Consider the following 22,957-nt stretch of genomic DNA (forward strand, 5'->3'; position numbering starts at 1 on the left):
ACTACCTGTCCTGAGACTGAATGCCAAATGCAGCAAGAGACCCTTAGCTCCTGTCTTAAATACCTCTTTAGCACTGGGATTAAAGGCATGAGCTCTGTTTCTCTTTTAGACTGATTCACTCTCATGTAGCCCTGGGTGGCCTTGAACTCATAGAGATCCTTCTACCTCCTGAGTCCTGGCATTAAAGGTGTGTGCCATCACTGCCTGGCCTCTATGGCTGTGGTTAACTTTGCATTCTGATCTCCAGGCAAGCTTTATTAGATCATAAACAATATATCACCACACATATCTCTGAAAGAGGTTGTCACAAATGAAAGAAACTGTCTGGAGAAAGTTAACTGTTAGATAGAAGTTTGTGGTTGTTGCATGCTCTTCTTAATTCTTTTCGTGGTGTGTGTGTGTGTGTGTGTGTGTGTGTGTGTGTGTGTGTGTGTGTGTGTGTGCTTCAGAGGTCAGAAGAAGTTATATGACTGCCTCTAGAATTGGAGTTATAGAAAATTGTGACCTATCTATCTTGGGTGCCAGGAATCAAGCCTGAATTCTCTGGAAGAAAAACAAGCACTCTTACCCACTGAGCCATCTCTCTATGCCCCCACAACAAACTATAGTGATGATAATAATAATAAATGTAAAGCTAGTAAAAGGGAGATACTGATCTGAAATTAAATCAAGTAAAACTGTCACCAACCAGCTGGTTGAGATTCCTGGACTCTACTTGGATAGAAATCTTGGGACATAAAATGTTCTCAAGTGCTGGTTTTGGCAGCTTTGGTGTCCTCCAGCCGTTGACAGCAGAGCAGCAGCAAGCAGAGATGTCTGTGGTGACAGCTCTCCAGCATCTAGCATCCCTGGTGCACTTTAGGAGGCCTGCCTAGGTCAGCATCCCTCAGCGCTGGCAGAAGCAGGCACTGCAGCTCCTGCTTCAGGCTGGGCTTCCCTACTGAAATTCCCAGTTCTTGGTAATAACCATTGTTAAGGCTCCCAGGCTTCAGAAGCTTCATAGCACTCTGGAACTCTGCCAGTGACCAGGGCTACAGTGTCTCTTCTCTAGCTCTTGGCAATCTTCTATCCTTCTTCAGCTTCAGCTCCTTCATCCCTCCTGTGTCTTCACTCCTAGATCTGCCTTTGCCACCCTTCTGGTCGGCTGCCTCTTCTTCAGCAGCCCCTCCTCTTGGTCAGCTGCTAGGGGCTGGCTGCCTTACCACTGGTGTAACTTAACCTGTGTCCACTCAGCAGTCACAGCCACTGCTGCTTCCCTGGCCCTGCTGCTTCTTTTTGTATGCTACCACTCAACTCACATTACTAAATTCAAGCAAGACATGATCGCCGGAGAGAAACCTTTTTATTGTGTCTAACATGACAACATGACATCAGGAAATGGTTCAGGAGCATGTCTCACAGCTAAAAGAACAAGGAAGCCTGAAAAGCCAGCCTACATACCCAGAGAAAGGGTATTCAAACAAATCACAGTATACCTCACATGTAAACGAAGGTTGATGTTCGCACCAATCACAGCGCATCTGGCCTACAAATTCAGATTTGTCTTTGTACCAGTGACAGCAGTCTTTCTGTAAACCCACTGGCGTCATGTGATATTTTGATTGCACTCTGACAATAAAGTCTGCTTTGAGTCATAGGGTGGAACTAGCTACTAGCTAACCAATTTTAACCATAGACGTTTGGGAGGACTGAGGAAAGAGAGACAGGAAGTAGTAGGGCAGGGCTTAGTGAGGACCTCAGCCCATTTGGAGGAACAGAAGAGATAGGAGGTCACTGGTCTCTCTCTTCTCCACCTCTTCTCTGATCATTCAGGTTCTTGCACCAATTGACATCTGACACCTGATTTTTAATTAATAAAGAATAATTAGGTAAGTGCAACACACTGAGGGAAGTGCTTGCCCTTAGGCCCAGGTGGATACAGTAGCAAAGCCAGCTACTGCTCACCAAGGCTTGTGACAGAAAAAAAAAAATCCAGGTACAAACTTCTTGAAATAACCCTGGTCAAGGCTGTATCTTCAGGAGCCAAAGCAGTCAGCTGCAATTGTGTAGTTTTCTCAAGAGAAGTGTTTTAGTTAAGGTATCTATTGCTGTGATGAAACACCATAACCAAAAGCAAGTTAGGGAGTAAAGGGTTTATTTGGCTTACACTTCCATGCCATAGCCAATCATTGGAGGAAGTCAGAGCAGAAACTCAAGCAGGGTTGGAACCTGGAGACAGGAACTGATGGAGAGGCCATGGAAGGGAGCTGCTCACTGGCTTGCTCAGCCTGCTTTCTTTAGAACCCACGGCCACCATGCACCATGTGCTGGGCCCTTCCCCGTTGAGCACTGAGAAAACGCCTTACAGCTGGATCTCATGAAGCCGTTTCCTCAACTGAGACTCTTTCCTTTACGATGACTCTAACTTATGTCAAGTTGACACAAAACCAGCCAGTACAGGGAGTGTATATGGTGGTTTGAATGGAAAACATTTCCTATAGCATTTAGACACGTGGTCCCAATTGATGGCACTGTTTGAGAAGGTGTAGGGGTGAGCTTTGGGAATTTGCAGCCTCACCCCACTTCTAGTTCACCCTTAGTGCTTCACGTTTGGCTTTGAAGATGTGCTCTCTCATTTTTCTGCTCCAGCTGCCAGCTGCCATGCCATTCTTGCTGGTATAGACTCTCTGGAACCGCATAAACCTGTCTTTCTGTAAGTAGCCTTAGTCGTGGTGTTCCTTCACAGCAATGGAAAAGTAGCTGAGACAACATGAAATGTCTCAGAACTGTGTTCCTGACAGAACTGTTACTCAAAGCAGTCAGCAGAATAAAGCAGAGTCCATCACCTACAGATTAGGGAGTTAAATTACCTTACCTCCTAAAAGTCTTGGTTTATTCATAGGAAAATGGATATCAGCAGAGGTGATTACAAAAATGTTTTTAGTATGTGTGTGGCTGCCCTTGGAAGCCAGCAGTTACCCTCAGATCCTGCAAACAGGAGTTAAGAAGGTAATGAGATGCCCACAGTAGATGCTAGGAACCTAACTCAGGTTTCCTGGAAGAGCATCAAGCATTCTTAACCACTCTGCTATCTCTCCATCCCCATAACAAGAATGTCTAAGTGTTTCATTAACACTGACCATGAGTTAAACAACTTTTAAAATCTATGTGCCAGTGTTCCAAAGAAATGTGAGTTCCCTTATCTGTCTCAAAATAAAATCAAACCTGGACTGGGAAAATCTCCCAAGGCCTCACCCCTCCAAAAAGGACTCCAGACAACTGAGGAAAGCTGGGAATGAGAGAGGTGGTCCTCCCCAGGGAAGAATACACCAATTAGTGGTCCAGTGCCAAATAGTCAGCCCTGAAAGCATACATACAAGTAACATTATATGGACTCAATAGGTTATACTTTGGATATATATATCCAAAAACATAAGGCATATGGTAACAATTGATTAAAAAATAGAAGCCATGCATTTAAAGGAGAGCAAAAAAGGAGTTTAAGAGATGGCTTGGAGAGTAGAAAGGGAAGGGTGGTATATTGTAATTAAATTACATTATCAAAAATAAAATTTAAAATAAAAGAAGATATCTGTTCCATTCCTTCTCCATAAAGTTCCTATATCCTTAGGCACTGGGAGCCTGAACCCAGGATGCACATGGAGGCAGAAGGAAAACTAGAAAAATGAAGCTCTTTCCAAACTTTTCTGTTGCGGGGGAATTGTTTACAGTCAGAAACTGCCAATAAAATTAAGCCTTAATTCCAAGGGAAGAGCCCACATTCAGCTGGCTAGAACAAACCACGGAGTCTTGGTGGACTAAAATGAGGAGAGAGACATTAGGAGGTAGGAGAGGCTTAAAAAGATTCTCAGACTTTTCAATGTGGAAGATGTGGATAGTGGGGTCAACTGATGATTCCTTGGCTATTTGGATGTATTGGGTTTTTATCTCAATTTCTGACTCTGGAGTTTTTGTTAACACTGGAATAATTAGGGTAAACACTTTGTCTGGCATCAAATGCTTGGGAAGATCGTGCAGTGACTTTTAAAGTCACCATTTCTCCATGCTGTGGCAGGTCACCAGCTTTCCCAGAGAGGGGCTTTATCTGATGTGGTCTACAGCTACACACCCCAGCACCAAGTCATCTGGGGCCTCTGCTAGCCACCCGAGACAGCCGCTCATTGCTGGCTCTGTCATTCGGGCTGACTGGCTCTCCTGTGCCCATCCTAGCTGCAGGGCATCTGCTGCCTGTTTTCTCCTTGCCTTTGCTTTTCAGGCATCAGAGGCCCCACTCTCAGCACAGCCCAGCACAAACGCCTGGGCCAGCCTCCTGGAATGACCACCTCCTAGGTCCTTCCTGTGTAGCCTGGCACAAGTACCTGGGTCAACTGGAGCTAGTTCTGCTGCCTGGCTACCCCACCCCAAGCTTGCATACCTTCGCCTTCAACCGGGAATTCAGGATGCATACATATGTATCATGTTAAGAATGGTGACTATTATGATATAGGGAGTTAGGTTTCTGTATGGTTCCACAATAGATGGCTTAAAAATGGAAAAATTAAAGGAAGGGATAATCAACTTAGCAGAGATTGGCATAATGTTGATTACAATTATTACCAGTTTGGTAATTCATGCTTTATCCTTAAAAAGTGGTTTGATATCAATGTCAAATATGAAAAATTAGCCGATAAGATAACAATCCTCAGAAAGACCTACTAATGAAACTATTCACACACAGACAGAGGAACTTAGAACAGAACCTACTGCATCATTGCATTAGGGAATTGAAGAGGAGTGGTTTATTAGAAAACCAAACTTAATTTATCCAGCTACCATATCAGGATGACTACCAGGTGATAAACACCCCCAAGGCTATGGAGAATTTAACTGGAATCCTGTCAAATTTTAGATTTAAAGAGATTTAAGGAAGCAGTTGTTTCATATGGTATGATTTAACCTTTGTGAAACAGATGTTAAAGTCGTGGGCAACTCAGAATAGAATTATTCCACAGGACTGTAAAGATTTAGCTGCAGCAATATTGGAAGTTAATCCTCAGTTACAATGGAAACATGGTGAAGAGACGACACTAGGCTAATAGAAGAACAAGGTAGGGCTAGGAGTTTATGAGATTTTCCAAGACCAGCTTCTCAGTGAAGGTCAGTATGCTGATTTTTCAAAGACAGTTTAGATATAATGATCACACATTGGCTCTATGCAGCTTTGGATACTTGCAACATGGTTGAAAATCAGGAAAGGAAACTAATTCATTTTCAAAAATTATACAAGTACCAAAGGAAACATTTAATGATTTTTTTTTACAAAGATTGACTTCAGCTGTGAATAGAATGATAGCTAATCTAGCAGCTAGACAAATGTTAATTGGATCTTTGGCTTCAGAAAAGGCTAATTCAGAATGCAAAGCGTGACTAGGACTTTAAAGGTGAGACTAACATCCATAGAGGAATGGATCTGAAATACAGTTGATACTGGTCCTCACACTTACGATGATACTTGGATAGAAGAAGTGATTTCTAAAAATTTTAGAAAAAAATCAAAAGGACAGAAATTGTAATTGTGGTAAACAAGATCATCTGAAAGGGGATTGTAGCGATTGTTCCTAGAAATGATGATTTTTTTTCTAGAGATAATTCAAACAGAAGGCCCCAGTCTTCTGGAATGTGCAGATGTGGCAAAGGCTGGCACTGGACTAATGAATGCAGATCAATAAGGGACAGACAAAGTAACCCTTTGCCATTTGAAATGCCTTAGGGGACCTCCTGCAGGCCCCAATGTCAAATTTGGTTCAATTATTCCCTGTCAGCATTGGGGAACCTCCTCCACAGAGTAACTAAAAGACCTAATACCTATTGTTAAAACCCATACTGGGGCCAGGAGGTGGTGGCGCACGCCTTTAATCCCAGCACTTGGGAGGCAGAGGCAGGCGGATATCTGTGAGTTAGAGGCCGGGTTGGACCGATAGCCTCCAAAACAATACAGAGAAACCCTGTCTCGTAAAAACCAAAAAAACAAAACAAAACAAAAAAAACCCATACTGTTCTGGATGATGTAAAAACTTCATTAGATAAAATAACATTTTCAGGAGAAACCATAAAACAAATATTTTGGCAAACTTCTGTAAATGATCAAAGATCAAAGCCAAAAGCACAAATACATGACATTGTGATCGAAGGATACATGTCATTGTGATTCAAGGTTCAGTATACACAGGTAAGATGCAACAATAATTTCACAAAAATCTTGGCATTGAGGTTGGCCTCTTCAGGAGGTAAATACTCAGCTTCTAGGAATTGGAACTTTACCTCAGGTTAAACAAAGCACAAGGTGGGTCAAGTGCATAAGGCCAGAAGGATAGGTAGGGAAATTAAAACCATATGTGGCTAATTTAACAATGAATTTATGGAAGCAGTTGTTTCATATGATATGATTTACCCTTTGTTAAACAGATGTTAAAGTCATGGGCAACTCAATGATTTTGGAATGGAAAACCTAGATTAACATTTCTCCAATCTCAAAAACAAACCGAAACTAAAGTATACTTCTGAAAAAAATTGTTAAGAGGCATTATCAAGAGCAATCATGTTGTTATCAACAAACCATTCAGGTTGTACATAAGCAGGACACAGTAGCTGCTGATCTTTCAAAGGTACCAACAGCCCTACCTTTAAAATGGTTAACTGACAAACGTGTGTAGATGCAACAATGGCCTTTAATATCAGAAAAATTACAGGCACTAGAACAACTGGCACAAAAGCAGCTAAATGCTCAACATATTGAAGAATTGAGCAGTCCTGGGAATTATCCTATATTTGTCATTAAAAAGAAATCTGGAAAATGGAGAATGTTAACAGATTTAAATAAGGTGATTAAGCCAATGGTCTCTTTTTGCCTGAAATTTCCTTGCTTTTTTTATTATCTAGAGGACTATTATCATGATTGATTTAAAAGAATGATTTTTTTACTGTACCTTTACAAGAACAGGATAGAGAAGAATTTTCCTTCACAGTGCCTGCTTATAATAATTCTCAGCCTATTAAAAGATATCAGTGGAAAGTTATCCCACAAGAGATGTTAAACAGCCCTACCTTATGTCAATATTTTCTAAAACAGTCACTAGAAATAATACATAAATAGTCCTTCAATATATAATTTACCATTATATGGATGATATTTTACTAGCCAATTCAGACTCAGATACCTTAGAAAAATATTTGAAGAGTTAAAGAAAAACTTGCCTTGTTGGGGATTACAAATTGCTCCTGAGAAAAAATACAAAGAGGGGATTCTATTAATTACTTAGGATATAAGACAGGTCTACATAAAATTCAACCACAAAAAGTACAAATAAGGAGAGATCAATTTTGAACTCTTTATTTTTTATTTTTTATTTTTTTGGCTTTTCAAGACAGGGTTTCTCTGTGTAGCTTTGTAGACCAGGCTGGCCAATTTTGAACTCATAATGATTTTCAAAAATTTATGGAATATGTTAAGTGGTTATGGCCCACAATTAGCTTGACAACTCAAGAACTAAGTAATTTATTTAAAACCTTACAAGGCGATAAGTACTTAAATAGTCCAAGAAAATTATCAGCTGAGACAGACAGAAAATTGGCTTTGGTAGAAAGAAATTACAGGGTGCACATGTGGATCATTTGGATCTAGAGCTTAATTGTATTCTGGTTATTTTACCTTCCATACAGTCTCACATAGGAATTTTTATACAGAGAGAATAATATTTTAGAATGGATGTTTTCCACACAAAAAAATTAAAGACCTATGTAGAAAAGGTTTCTAAATTGATTCTGAAAGGAAAATTAAGACTTCATCAATTAACAAAAATAAACCTAATGAAAATTGTGGTGCCTTTTACTAATGCTGAAATTGCCTCATTATGAACAGAAAATAAACATTGGCAAAGAGCTAACAGTACTTTTTAAAGGTTATTTTTGTTATACTGTATATATGTTTCTATTTTTTAAGGTATTGTACAGTAAAATTTAAAATTTTAATGTAGAGTTCTAGTCTTTGAAAGCTATTTAGGATAATAAAAATACAGATTAGTAGTTATTTATAACAATGAGACTTATAGTCATGTTAGATATGTTTTCAAGGTCAAACAGAGATATATTTTAAATAGGTGGTCTTCAAACACTTCAGAGACCTACAAGAATATGGCATTTAAAATGTTTTAATAGCATAAGGCTTTTCATGACAGTGAGACACGTCTGCTCCTAACAGCACCAATTTACTTCAACAGATGATGACAAGCATCAAAGAATATCCAGCTAGAGTTTGCTTTCATTGTGGTAAAGTTAGCCACTGGGCAAGAAACTGTCTCAACTAATGACAGTATGCTGTCCAAACTGGACAAGCAGAAGACAAAAAAGGCAACAGATGAACTTTGCCAGAACAAGGTAGGACAGACCTTTAAAAATTTCCTGCTTCACCAAAAAAGTCTTTCAAATGTTCTAAGCCTGTAGACCAAAGGTGGATGCCCCAATGTTGCAGAAGAACCTTGGGGTGACTGTTCATACAGTCAGTTGTCTCTGTCATTTTTGTAGTTTTAGAAGTTGCTTGCTCCACACTTCCTGCTTACTAAGGTAATATTATATCCTTCTCAGATCTCTGATGGGGTTGAAAATTAGATAGCTATAGTTACAGTTTTCTTTAGTTATGATAGAAAGCAAATTAGGTAAAAAACTTTGGACTCAACAATGTAATATAAATAATAGAGTATTTTTTTTCTGAATTTGCCAAATGCAAACAGACTGGACATTGTGACTATAATTCTTACTTGGTAATTGTTCCTATTGCATATAGTTTTACAATGTTAGAGTTTGAATATTTCCTTTGTATTTAGACAGAAAGGGGAAATGTTGCAGGAGAATTGTTCACACCGCCACTCTGAAACTGCCAATAAAATTAAACCTTAATTCCAAGGGTGAGCCCACATTCAGCTGGCCAGAACAAACTCTATGGTTCTTGGTGGACTAAAATGAGTCGAGGGAGACACAGGGAGGTAGAAGGAAAGGTTTAAGAAAGATTTGCAGGCTTTTTGATGTGGAAAACATGGGGAGTAGGGCAGCTGATCATTCCCTCAGTGTTCTTCAGATTTACCAGGTTTCATCACAACTTCTGACTCCTGTTAGTGCTTTACTTTTCACTGCTGGGCTATGGTGAACAAGGTCAAGTATTCAGCAATAAGGGCTTCTTTCCTTATATCTCACTGCAGATATTTCTTGGAAACCACGAAGGAGACAGCAGAGCTTGGGTCTGGGCATTCTCTATACAGGAGACTCTGGTGTCTGTGTGGCCCTTGTTCTCACTCTTGATCCTAGGTCTTCCTTCCCCAGCTCCTCATGACTAAACTAGAAACTTCAGGCATGAAGTAGGAACACAGAACCTAGAGATGGCACGTTGGCTCTTGTAACTGGGAAGCATCCATGTGCCGTCCACTTTGTCTGCTATATACTCTGTATCAGTACCTCTGTCCATACTGTGATGGTCACTTTCTAGAATTTCTATGCCCCTGCATTGCTTTCCCTTTTTCCCTTCATTTGATTTTGTCCTGGCTTGCTTTCTATTGCCATGATAAAATGCTGGCCAGAAACATGGGGAGGAAAGGGTCTATTTCAGCCTACAACTCCCAGGTCACACTTCATCACTGAAGGAAGTCAGGGCAGGAACTTAAGGCAGCAACTGAAATGGAGACCATGGAGGAACACTGTTTACTGGTTTGATCTCGAGGCTCATGCTCAACCAGCTTTCTTATGCCCCCCTTTCACGTGTGGCTCCACCCACAGCGAACTGGGCCTTGTCACATCGATTATTCATCAAGAAAATGCCCCCCCCAGACCTGCCTACAGGTTAACCTGATGGAGGCATCTTCTCAGTTGGGGTCCCTCTTCCAGATGAACCCGTCCATCTTTCTCTATCACTTCTCTTTCATATCCCTTCTTGTGAACGAAACGAAGGGTCCTCAAAGTCCTCTCTGCCTCAATACTCCCATTCTAGCCATTCCGGCGTATGGAGCTAGCAGGTGTTAGTGTGTACTGCTCGCCACAGCAGGCTGCTCCACACGCATCCTTCCCATGTGGTGGTCACACAGCTCCACCATTGTGGGGATGGATACTCCACCATGTTCTCTGTCTTGGGACTATGGGGGAAATGAATTCTTGCCATTTCACTGGACAGGCACAAGAAATAGCCTGCTAGGTGGAAGAGGGAGAGTCACTGGAGAATCATCTAAGCATCCGGGAAGAAAAAAAACAAAGCCCCAGAAGAATAGAGTGACTCAGAGGCAGACAAAAGATTGCCAGAACCCACCTCCAGGTTGACTACCCAAGACACTGGCTCCTGCAGTGTCCAGTGGAGTGATGACTTCAAGATATGCCTCCCTATCCGAAAGACATTCCTCTCGCTGTCCAAGCTCCTAGACACTTAAGCTGTATGTAGCATTGGAACGCTTCATCTACTTAGAACCAGCTGTGCTGACAACTGTCTTGTATAGAGGTGCTGTCAACACCGAGTGGGTGAAGAGGTCTCTGAACAACCAAAGTGAATGAACTCAAGCTCGGCCACCGAAGCTCATTATCCTACACAAAGTAAAGTCACTCGACTCTCATGTGGAGGCTGTGCGTGGCCATTTAACTGCAGCTCTGACAAGCTCTGGTGCCCGGTATCTTTGCACAAATACCAATCAGAAGAGGAACAAGATGGACGTGACTACAGAAACATGCTAATGGCGCTAAAACGAGGTGCCCTGCGAACATGAAGGTCTGCAAAGGCACTAAGTGAGAAGGTGGTGTGAGAGTCAGAGCCGCCGTGTGAGAAGAAGGCCGCCTGACCATGCCATTGGTCCATTAGCAGCTATTACTTTTGGCTGCTAGTTAATTTAAGAAGCTGTGCGGGTATTTTTCACACACATAACGTTGTGGTAGGGTGGCTCATTGGTTTTATTACAAACCTTCTGTATTTTGCATCTCTGTTCTTGGAAGGTGGATTTATATTAGTTACTTCCTTTGTTATTGTGATAAAACACCAGACAGCGTAATTTAAGGTGTGGTGTAGTTTGGCTATGGTTGAAAAGGAATAGGCTATCATGGCAAGGAAGGCACATTCCCTGGAGTGGCTTGTCCATGGGGGTCAGGAGCTTTGGCATGGCTTGTTTCCATGTTGATGGGTCAGAATGATGAGTCCAGAACTAGCCAAGGCTTTTCTTCAATAACCTACTTCCACTACTGAAGCCACAGTTCCAAAAGTTCTATAGTCTCCCCAGACAGAACAACCATCTGGGGTCCAAGTATCCAAACATGTAAGCCTCTGAGGGGAACTTTACCTTCAAAGTATAATGTTCTGCCCCTGTGCCCAGTAGGCTTAGGGCCATCTCACAATGCAAAATACACTCAGGCCAACGGCAGTACTCTTTATCGTCTTAACAATCTAGTCTCGACAGTCCCAACATTGTTCAGAAGTCCCAAATCTCATCTGAGACTCAGGCAAACTCATAACCATGAGCCCTATACCACCAAAAACACTTTCAAATTCCCAATATGCATTCCCATCCCACAAAAGTGGAACAGAGTGCAAGAAAGACTGGACAAACATAAGACCTAAACTAAGTAAGGAAAACATTAATTCTTGTAGCTTCATGTCTTGCATCCAGGGCACATGGTAGCATCATCTGAGCTCCAGCAGGCTTGGGTAGCTGCTGCCCTTCTGGCCCTAGCATGCACAGCATGGATAACCCTTTACTTGGTCTAGCCACCACTCAGTGTTTTCACTTTTCTTGAGACATCCCATGTTCCCGGCAAGTTCAACTGGTGATCCCCGGGGTCATCAGTGCAAGTTTTCATAGTTTCATGCATTGGTCACTCAGTAATTCCCTGCAAGGACTCCAAATCTGTTACACATTGGGGTGGCCTTATCGGCTTTTCTTTCTTTTTTTTCCAGAACCTTGATGTGTGCCTCCATAAGCCTGTAACTTGAATTCTGCATGCTTGCAAAGCTAACATCACTTGGATACCAAATTCTATTATCAGCTGAAACTGTATTCTGGCCTGCTGTGGCCTCTTAGTGTTTAAGTGGCTGAACATCCCTCCAGCAACCCTGAGTACTGCACACTTGTGCCCCTAGTTTAGGTGCACTCCTTTTATTTATTCCTCTAACTCAGATATAGCCTGGCCTCTGCCTCTCCAGTGCTGGGATTAAAGGCATGCAACACCACACCCAGCTAGGTGCTCTCTGTTTTAGAACTTCCCCAAAGTAATTTGTATCTCATCCACTGGACCTTTCATAGGTGAGATTTTTTTTTTCCTCAAAGCATGTGTCCTATCCCCTCAGCGAGAAGTTCCCCTTCAATGGTACTAACCTAGTTAAAAATCATAGCTGCTTTATCTGAAGCATTAATCACACTTTTTGTAACTTTCTCCTCCATTTCTTGCTTTGAATTCCCACCACAAATCTGACTAAAAGCAGTCAGCAGCAATCACACTGTAACCTGAATGTTACACTTCCATAAAGTTTTCTCTACTGAGTTAATTAGCCCTTTACTTTTCCATTCAACCTTATTAAAATTTTCAGGACACAGGCAGAATACAGCCCAGCTGTTTGCCAGTGTGTGACACGAATGGCCTCTTGCCCATTACTGACTGTCTCTGCTCCTCTTTGAAACCTCACGAGCATAGTCCTGTCCACATTTCTAATGACATTGTGGTCATGTCAACATCCAGCAGGATGATCCGTCAAGCTTTGCTTACAGCATCCTGGGTCTAAGGCCAAACTATCATACTCCACACCCCCCTTGCAAACCGGTTCCAAAGGTCAGTGAGTTACAGGGTTGGATCCACCGCAAAGAGCGGTACTGATTTTCTGTACTCCTTACTTTCCTTGTTTCTATGACAAAATACCAGGCAGAAGCAACTTGAGGGAGGAGAGGTTTGTTTGGGCTCAGTTGTATCGTGTGAGACCCATCATGGCAGCAAACATGGCAGACAGAGTGACTCAGTCCACGGCATCAGAAGTTTGCGGCAAGGCTTGTTCACACAGAGCAAGGTCAGTGAATGGAAGTGAGGACCTGACTGCTCCAAGGTGTGGTTGAAGAGAAGGGTTTTATTGTAGATGTGAGGGAGAGAATAGCCTGAGGCGTCTGGGAGAGTCCAGGCTGAACTGGACCTTGAGAGGAGAGAGCAGGAGCGGAGGAGAAGAGAGAAGGAGAGGAGAGAAGGCAAGTGGACCAAGAGACGAGCCAAGGACCAGGCGAGCACGTGACTGAAGTGACAGGTGTACACAGGAATCAGAAGCTAGGGGAGGGAATTGGAGCTCCTGGGCTGGGAGGGCTAAGGGGAGGGTAGGGGCAAGAAGTGCTGGGGGGAGTCACAGGTACTGAGTGAGCCATGTCCAGGGTTTCTTTGGGACCTGAAAGCCGCAGGAAGCTGAAGGCCTAAGGACTGGAACTAGAAATGGTATCACTGTCAAGACAATACCAGGGACCCTGGGACATATACCTAATGTTTCCACAATTTCCCAAAACAACGTCACCAACTGGGGACCACATGCTTTATAGACAAACCTGTGGAGGAAGTTTAAGAATAAAACCATAACAGGCTTCCATCTTCAAAGTTAGACATCGGATCTAGATTCCAGTCTGCAAAGTGAAAAAGAAGACACAAAGGCATGGTTTTCATCTGAATCACCCCTTTAACTGGCCGAATGACACAATTTGCCCAATGTTGCTTCCATTTCCCTGCTCATCTCTATGTGCACAAGGAACAGGGAATGCAGGTGTTACTGAAAACCCCCAATGATGCAGAGATACTGTGTGTGAGGGAGGAGGAGCAATGTTGGGCTGGCAGCTAGCTCAGCCAGATCCCAGCACACTGCAGTGATGACCCAGCAGCAGCCCTGTCCACTGCCAAGGCCCCAGAGGGAACTCTTCCATTTCAAAGTGGCTAAAATCATAGCAGAGTCTTGAGACAGAACTTTAGCCACCATGAAGTGACTCAGTCATTGGGGGCAGGACTTTCCCAGGGGGATCTTGGCTGCTGAGACTTTTGTTGAGTTGGTTTTGTTTGTTTTAATTCTGTAAGAACCACATTTCTGTGTACGCAACCCGCCCGGGATCTGTTCCCTTTCACCACCACTCATGCTCCTGGTAACTCTAGGGTGAGATGTAAGAGAAGGCTTTACTACTAGCAAATGCCCCCATTATTTCCCAGCCAGAGGCCGCTGTGCTCCTCTCTGTTCCCCACTCCTCCTACTTACCTCAGCCATGTTTAGGTTGTGGACAATACCTTGAAGCAATTTCATTAGGAGAAAAGTCCCCTGGGATGCTGTAAACCCCGGCAGCCTGTGGCTGTGACTCTAGATGCATGAAAGATGCATTTCCTGTGTCATTCAGATTACAGATGGTGTTTTCTTGCCCAGTGTGAGTCTGAGGCCCTCGGAAGCTCTGTCTCTGGGTGAGGGAGAGATTTCAAGCTGATTTATTTCTGTCTTAACCAGTGGGAATTCCCTGCCCTCTACTAAGAGCAGAGGCAACCAGTTTTGACTCCTCCCCGATGGGTCCTTTCCTGTGCACCCCTGACTCCCGCCTGAACACTGCCACTGACCTGGGTCTCTTCTCCCCAGCTGCTAAGGGGCACCTGCACAGCAGGACGGAGGTGGTGACAGGGAGGGACAGTACACAGACTGCCTGGGGACCTGAAGAGAGGCAGAGCCAGGGGCACACAGGAATGGTTCTGAGCCCTGGTCTCTCATCATTGCAGATAGGGCGATAGCTCTTTCTGAATGATTTCCTCTGTGGCCCAAGGATGAGGCACCAGGCCTCCACAGGCCCTGTGGTCTGGGAGAGTAGCAGTAGGCCTAAGGAAGGGCTGCATAGAAGTTCAAGTGACTCCTGCACTCTATCTGGTACAGGGACCCTCTGAAAGAGACCTTGGAAACGGGGTTCTGAAGTACATACAGGTCAGGAAGCAGAGACGGAAGCAGGGGTCACGCGGCTCTTCCGAGTGAACTTTAGCTTGTCTGGAGAGGAATGGCACGGGGAAGGTAAAACCGGGCAAGATGAGCAGGCTGGAACGGGCCACGGATTCAAAGTAATTGGGCCAAACTCTGCTGTGTGGGACTCTTGAGGCTGGAAAACAGCAAGCAGGGAGGAGTCACGCGTCTGGTGGACGGTGAGAGGCAGCAGTTGAAGAGGTGCAGCAAGGAGAGCAAGCCAGTCTCGTCATGCACGGCAGTAGAGAAGAGAGAAACTGCACAGCTGGCTGCAGAGCGGTGGCACACGGGGAGACACTATGTGACTCTTCCTACAGAGAGAGAAACAAGCGTCTGTTCACCCCAGAGAAAGCGCTGATGACAGGGCAAAGACAGGGCACCAAAGAGCAAGGTCAACCCAAAGGCAGCCACCTTAGAACCAGCGGGGACTCACAGGTCTGCATCCCCGGAGGCCCCACACCCCCACCCAACGGGCAGGCAAACCCAATGATGTCTTCTTTCTGCAATGGCTTTTAGTGTTCGCAGAGCCCTGGGGCAGCTCTTTTCCAGACTCTCCACTTTCTGAGCGCAACTCTTAGGACTGCAGTGAGCTTCCCAAGCCTCAGCTTCCTGATGGAGTCCGATGAGCCTCCCTTGGCACGTTTCAATCTGGAGGAAGTGGGTATGCAACAAGGAAGTAAGCGGCAAATGGGGAGGGCCACTTGTCATGGGGCAGAGAGAGTTTACTCCCCCTTCTCGTTTACGGGAAGGATGTAAGCTCAGCCATGGGATGCACAGGCCTACAGTACAGCTAGTGGACCCTGCCCCCCTGCAGCTCTGAGTACGAGAGCCTGAGGTTCCTGAGAGATAGAATGCCCTAATTCCAGTTCTCCTGCTGGTCCTTGAAGATCAACGTGATTGAAATCTCCGATGAATAGATTTAAGTTTCCCCTCCTGAGCATGAAGCTCCCTAAGAAGGAATGACAGTCCCCAAAAGGTGGGTGGTGGCATTAGCTCTGGAAGTGCTTCTCTGGCCTGGCATCAGGGCAACAGCTTAGAAATGTTTTGTTTTGAAACAAGGCTTCCATGTGTAATATAGCCCATGTTGATTTTGAACTTGCAACACCCCCACCTCAGCCCTCCCAAATGGTGGAATTACAGGTCTATGCAGCTACAGCTGGCTTAGCTGATCATTTTCATATACATATTTTCAACATATCCTGGTAAGTAGGTAGTAACGTTGCCTTCATTTGACTCAAAATGAATCAGATGATCAGAAACGGACAGAGATTTACTCATGTTACCCAGCCAGCTAATGAGAAGGATGGGTGAGGTTCCAGATCTTCTGATCCCTGAGTTGGACCCAGTAGAGAGCTAAGCCCAGCAGTTAGTACAAAGACTTGGGAGTCAGGTGAATCCAAGCTAGAATCCTGGCTCTACAGCAGTGGTTCTCATCTGATGCTGTGGCCTTTTAATACAGACCTTCATGCCGTGGTGACCCCCCAAACATAAAGGTATTTTTGTTACTATTCTATAACTAATGAATCATAATGTAAATAACTGATATGCTGCCCCTCCAAGGGGGTCAAAGCCCACAGGCTGAGAACCACGGTTCGACAGCTTGCAAGTCCCTTGGAGCTTTAGTTTTGGCTTGTGTAAACTGGGATGCTGTGGGTCTCTGGTGATTTAACGCCAGCCTGTAGTGCACCTCACACTGCCATCTTGCTGGGCCCCTTCTTGCTGTTGCAGTCACTTAACAGAGCGTGAGGGTGGGGTGCGTACAAGTGCCGTTTAGAAGTAAGTCGTGGTCTGAAGTGACAATCAGTGGAAGAGGAATGACAGGGGGGATTGTTGTCATGACTCCAAGCATCAAAAGGGCTGAGACCTTCCTCCCTCGGGGGCTGAATGTATGCCAGAGTCTGACCGACCCTTGGGGCTAGAGAGAAATGTGGAGCTCCTTCTCCTATGGCTGCCAGAGATGTTGAGGACAGATACAAGCTGTACTCCTGGTTCTGAGAGCCTTGGCTCATGCTTCTCAGCCCAGCTCTTCCCCCTTCCTCTTGGCAGAAACTGTGCCTTCAGGGGTCAGACTCCTTGGAGTCAAGCCCGAGACTGGGCAGACTCTGGCAGAAGATCAGAGCCCTGACTCAGGCCACAGGGGTCCCCACCATGGCAAGAGAGAGAGGAGGGCATCCCCAGCTCTGCCTTCTGTAGAGCTAGGGCCAAGGCCAGCAGAATGTCCCTTGTCACATGCCTGCTGGATCAGCGGTCCAGCCATAACAGTACATAAGCATGAACCCCACTCCTTCCCGTTATCACCTTGGGTACCATTTCTGCTGCTTCGTAGGAGTCTGTAAAACCTTGTGCTGAGCCAGACAGTCCTCACTTCTGAGGTCCAGATGCAGCTGCATCCTTATAAGAAAAAAATGATCTCAATTCAAATAAAGAGGAAAAAAAATAGTTCCTTGAGAAAACAGATACCCCATCGAAACATTTAAACCCGAGACTGATGTATAAATGAGATTCTTCTCTCCTTAAAATAGAACAGCTTAGGCATATGGCCGCTATGCTTCCCCTTCACTCCCTGAATGCCATCTGAATCCACCCTGAGCTCTCTGAGGCCAGCAGAGTGGACTCCCACTGTTCACACTGCTAGAGTGGACTCCCACTGTTCACACTGCTAGAGTGGACTCCCACTGTTCACACTGCTAGAGTGGACTCACACTGCTGGTATACAGATGCTTTCTTTACACCGTTACTGGATAGCAGAGCTGCGTGCAGAGGCATAGTTTGTGCTACAAAAGTTATCCATCCTTCACCAAGGGCCCTGGGGCAGGTTTCAAACAAGTGGGATATGGGGAAGACACAGAGGCCTGTCCTAAAGAAAGGCAGGGGGTGTTTCCTCCAGAGCCACACTGTCGGGTGTCTCCATTCCCAGGAGCAAAGACTGAGTTCTTGTCCTACATTTACTTCCTCTACGGCTCCCACCTGGTTCTTTAATGCCTTGAATCTCTGAAATCAGACTTGCTGGCCTTTGAGAGGCAGGCTAACGTGGCACATGAAAACATGCTTGAACATCTGAGAGCACTGAGTATCACTGGGTTACCACAAGAGCACACTCGGCACTGGGCCCTCCTATAGTTGGGGAATTTGTTTTCTCCCTGTTAAAAGAGAGTTCAGAACAGGTCTAAGAATAGCTGAGAGCAGTGATGAAACAAAGACAGAATCTCCTGCTGCCATCAAGGAAGAAAGTGATGAGGGATTTATGAGCATAGCATGCACAAACACACATATCATATACATCACATATCACATGGACACAGCATATACATATCCCATGCACTTGTATCAAATCACACACCAGCACATATCACATGTGTACAAATCATGCATATCACATTCACATACATCACATGTATCCACAATATATACACACTGCTCACCATCACATATCACATGTGTGTGGCACATACATATTACATTTACACATTTACATGTGCTAAGTACACACATATCCCATGCAGACATCACATACATACCACACACCAAGGATGAACACCAGGAGCATTTTACACACACACCCACACACACCCCCCCCCCACGGGTTGTATTAAAGGGTAATGGGACAAATTTAAGAAGTTCCCATGGACAAAGTGGGGACAATTTGAGCGATAAGTGGCATTGTCTTGGATTTTAACACAAAGCATGAAGTCAATATCCACAAGTCTGTACAGATATAAAGGAATGACAAATAAATAAGTAGCAAAGCGACAAATAGCTCATGGCAGATAAAGTAGGTGGTTGCTGCATCCTGGAGGAAGGAGAGCATGAGGCTGGTGGAGTCTCTTAGCTCGAGAGCACAGTGTGGACAGCAGAGACAATGGGACAGCTCTACCGCGAGGAAAACTCTTCCCCAGCCAAGCCATAAGGCCCACTCCCATCATCGATCACACTAATTCCATTAACGTGATACAACTACGGTTCCACCTCACCCCTCTAACCATTGACAAAGACTAAAACGCCACTGATTATAAGTACAATGTCAGAAAAACTCAAGAAGAGAGGCACCTCACAAATGCCTGGGCAGTGCTCCTCACACTCAGAGACAAAGAGAGTCTGAGGAACTGCCCCAGCTAGGGAAGCCTGAGAAGGGTGGAGAGATAGATAAACAGCAGGGTGTTCTCCACCAGATCCTTGTCCAGAAAGGGAAAAGACCAGGTACAAACCAAACCCAAGGAAGATGAACAAAGTGCCCCATGGCGTTAGCAATCATACACCAGTATTGTACTGTCCTAGCCAAGGAAAGGCACCGACACAGAAGGCATTCATGATGGGAAAGTTTGTGGGGAGGAAGGGGAAGGCTCTCTGCTGGCCACACGAATTATTCCTCAAATCCAAGACAGCTCTCAAAAGGTAAAATATGAAATAAAATCCATTAAAAAGAGGAGGAAAGGTGCACGTGACTCAAACAATTGACCTGGGGGAGAGCAGATCAACACTTTCACGAGGAGGGTTCAGGTGAGGGAAAAATTCAGGGTAGTGACACACTCTCAAGGTTGTGGGGAGATGGGAAAATCTGAAAGGGAGCCAGGGAAACGAGCCCACATTAGCCTTCTGATCCCACAGACTCAACATCGACATGCACGGTGGGGCATTTGGGGTTCAGTACGCTAAAGCCAGTAAAGGAGGGAAGTATGTCTTTGCTCGTAATGGTGGTTCAGAAAAAAGTATCTTGTCCTGTGACATTCCTTTTGTAGACTTACCTATGCCTAGCACTCATCTTAAAAGACAACATCAGGAGAGGTGGAAAGAAGACATAATACTGAGGACTCTTGTCTGGTGAGAGCTCTCCCGGTGGGCTGCTTGAAAGACTTTTACAACAGGAGCACCAGCGACATGGACTTAACTGGCTTGCCACACCATGTGACCTTCCCTGGAGTCCGGCCATCACCACTCAGGTTCTGTTGCAGCTATGGCCCAGGATGCTCCCAATTGTTTGGGTGGGTAGGGGCATGGGTTTATTTGGGAGCTTTCCTAGGTTGAGATAAAGAAGCATCCATGTGGATCCTTTATCAGCATTATCTTTCCCTGGGTCCTTTCCCATCCTTGTTTCTGGGTCCAACTTCTTACAGTTCAGCATCCACCCGATGAGCAAACAAACCACAGCTGTGAGCAGCCTCTGGGCTCCCTCCACCCGGAAGTTCTGATGTCTCACTTACCGTATCAACCACAGTGCCAGACACCCAGTCGAGTAGCCTGACACCCATCCCTGCTGCCCCTCCTGGGCTACACTTGCCAACACAGACCCAAGCTCCTGACAGGTAGGGAGGGCAGAAACCATGGAGACAGATCTCTTCCTCCAGAAGGATTTAGGCTCCTGATTTGATCTCTTCACTCACAAAACCAGATTTGGGCTTGTTTTCAAATTCTGATGTTCCACCAGTTAAGAATCAGTACGAGGGCTGGAGCAATGGTTCACTGTTGTTAAGAGCACTTCATGCTCTTCCAGAGGACCTGGGTGTGATTTCTAGCACCCACACTTCCTGTCGAGAGGGAAAGATACAGGGCATGGGATCACAACCACCTGCAATTCCAGTTCCAGGCGATTTGATGCCTCGTAGGAACCGGGCATGCACAAGTAACTGGTCACATATACAGGCAAAAATCCACACACATGAAATAAAAATTAAAAAGTATCAATGTGATGGATAAATGAAGGTTAATTTAAGGTTAAGGTGCCAGAGAATGAACTCCTCGATTAATCAGTTCTCTTTACACGGAACCAAGAGCAGCAATGATGTGTGCTTAGGGACTGCCTGGGGTGGTGCTCTCCCACAAATGCTCAGCTAATTGGTTCTGTCAGTTCCAAAATCTTTCCTTGCTTTTGTTTCTGTTTTAATTAGAAAATTCAACTTTTTTTTTCACATAGTTCGGCCATTTGGACAAATTCCAGACTTCCCTCTTCTTGTCCTTTGCTTGTTTTCCCACCTTTGGTTCTAATACACACATGTGCTGCCACCTCAAGAGAAGCTTGCACACCGGTGCTGAGTTCTTGCTCAGCTTGCACACCGGTGCTCATACTTCCTTGAGAGAAAAGTTTTGTTCTTCTTTGACTTGATTTTGCAAATGGCATTTTCCTGTTTTGATGGAATTACCTTTTCATGTGTATCTATCTTCTGGTTCTAGGGCAGGGCCCCACAGCAGGATGGTTCATGCTTAGAAACCTAGGCTCCACAACTGGATAGGTGAGATTCCTACCTATGCCGGGTGACTTCAGGAGGGCCAACCTCACTGTTCTTCTCTTTTCTCAAATATATAATAGGAGAAGGATGCAGGTTGTGGGGAAGACGAAATGAGACGCAGTGTTCAGCGCCTGCTAGGTGTCACTTGGCCCATGCTGCTCCTCACGGTGTCTTGCTGTTTTAATTTGGGCTTCTGAGTAGCATAGTCAGTGGGACTCTGAATCAGCAGGATGTGTGCAAAGAGGACAGGAAGAACCCACACAGCACCTGAAAGTGAGCTGCGGGGGAAGAGACAAGGGCTCTATAGAGAAGCAGGAGGGGGCTGGGGAGGCAGCACCTCCCAGTGGCCTGCTTCAGCATGTCCTTAGGCTTTAGTCTGTCACAAGTCTGTGCTCCTGCTGTCTTGCAGGCTAAAAGTTAGGCTGTCTGAATGCAGAGGCAGTTGTCATTTTGATTAGCTTGTTTTCCAATGCTGCAGAGACATCTGCCCTCTGGTGATACTAATATCCTAATAGCCCTGCATGTGTATTTGTTGGCTGTGGGCTTGGGGTTTTAAATGAAGTCAATAAGGACTTATGACTGTTGAAGTTAGGAAAGGCCTTGAAAACACTTAGCCTGTGCTTGGCACATGGTAGGAACTAACGTAGGGCAAGGCTCTTTCTTTCCTGCCTCCCATCTCCCCTGTCTCTTCTTCCCTGCTTAGTGACACTACTGATCAAAGCCGCTCTGTGCAGTACTCAATATCTGCTGTGTTGATGCTGGACAGGTTACATACCCTCTGGATTTCTTTTTCTCCTCTATAAAACATTATTTGGGCTGGGAAGATAGCTTAGTGGTAAAGCAGTTGCTGAACAAGTGTGAGGACATGAGTTCGAATCCCTAGTACCCATTTAGTGCATTGATTAATTCCTGTGTTCCTACAGAGATGGGAGGCAGACACAGGAGAATTGCCAGAAGCCTGTGGGCAAGATAACCTGGTATGCACAGTAGGAAACAGGAAGAGACCATATCTCAAAGAGGGTGGGAAGCGGGGGGGGGGGGAGGGGGGCTAATGTATTGGTCTTTCCTCTGAGCTCCACATGTACACCATGGGATGTGTGCACCTGCATCCACGCAGACACAAACTGGGAAAATGAAACGTGGTTGGGAGACACAGTGGACAAGTTTCTCTCTATTTCAGAAGTTTATCCTATAAGTGTGGGGATCACAGACCCTGGCCGGAAACCCACTCCTCGATCAGCCTGGGAGCAGGCAGCTGGAGACAATGTTTACTGAAAACATGTTTACTGAAAACAATTCAGTGCCATAAATTCCTGATAAGGGCTTGATAAGGGCTCAGTCACTGAAACACCCTGGCTTTGATTCCCCCGATGGCTAGCTACTTCCTGCTCCCTGCTGTTTTTCCCAATTCTGGTGCCAGAGATTTAACTACCAGCCAGTAGGAGGGAGAGGGCTGTGAGGGGTGTATGAGAGGTCTGTTGGAGATTTGTGCGTGTATGGATGGCAGAAGTCTTTCTGAAGGGAAGCGCTTTTTCTTGGGAAGTTCTCCTAAGCCGATTTGGGGAGCATAAAGTTTTTTTACGGCAAACGACTGGTCTCTGTGTCATCTATCCCGACCACCTTGCCACATTCTCGGATACAGGCTTCGCAGCAGGCGCGACATATAAGACTTAGCATAAGTGGTCATCTTTGTACACTCATATTTAAGATATTTGGAAAAACAGAGGACTCAGTCTGGAAG

General features: G+C 44.9%; 1 long non-coding RNA gene across 1 annotated transcript in view; it reads left to right on the top strand.

Moving 5' to 3' along the window:
• The window catches only part of LOC121133242, a 33,409-nt gene extending 13,359 nt beyond the window's left edge, over positions 1–20,050 (top strand). The window contains exons 2-3 of the long non-coding RNA XR_005870031.1: positions 8,256–8,412; positions 19,732–20,050. This is a non-coding gene — a long non-coding RNA (uncharacterized LOC121133242). The remainder of the gene's footprint in view (positions 1–8,255; positions 8,413–19,731) is intronic.
• Positions 20,051–22,957: the final 2,907 nt, after the last annotated feature.

The sequence above is a fragment of the Mesocricetus auratus genome, unplaced genomic scaffold (assembly GCF_017639785.1).
Source record: "Mesocricetus auratus isolate SY011 unplaced genomic scaffold, BCM_Maur_2.0 Super-Scaffold_4256, whole genome shotgun sequence".
NCBI lineage: Eukaryota > Metazoa > Chordata > Mammalia > Rodentia > Cricetidae > Mesocricetus > Mesocricetus auratus.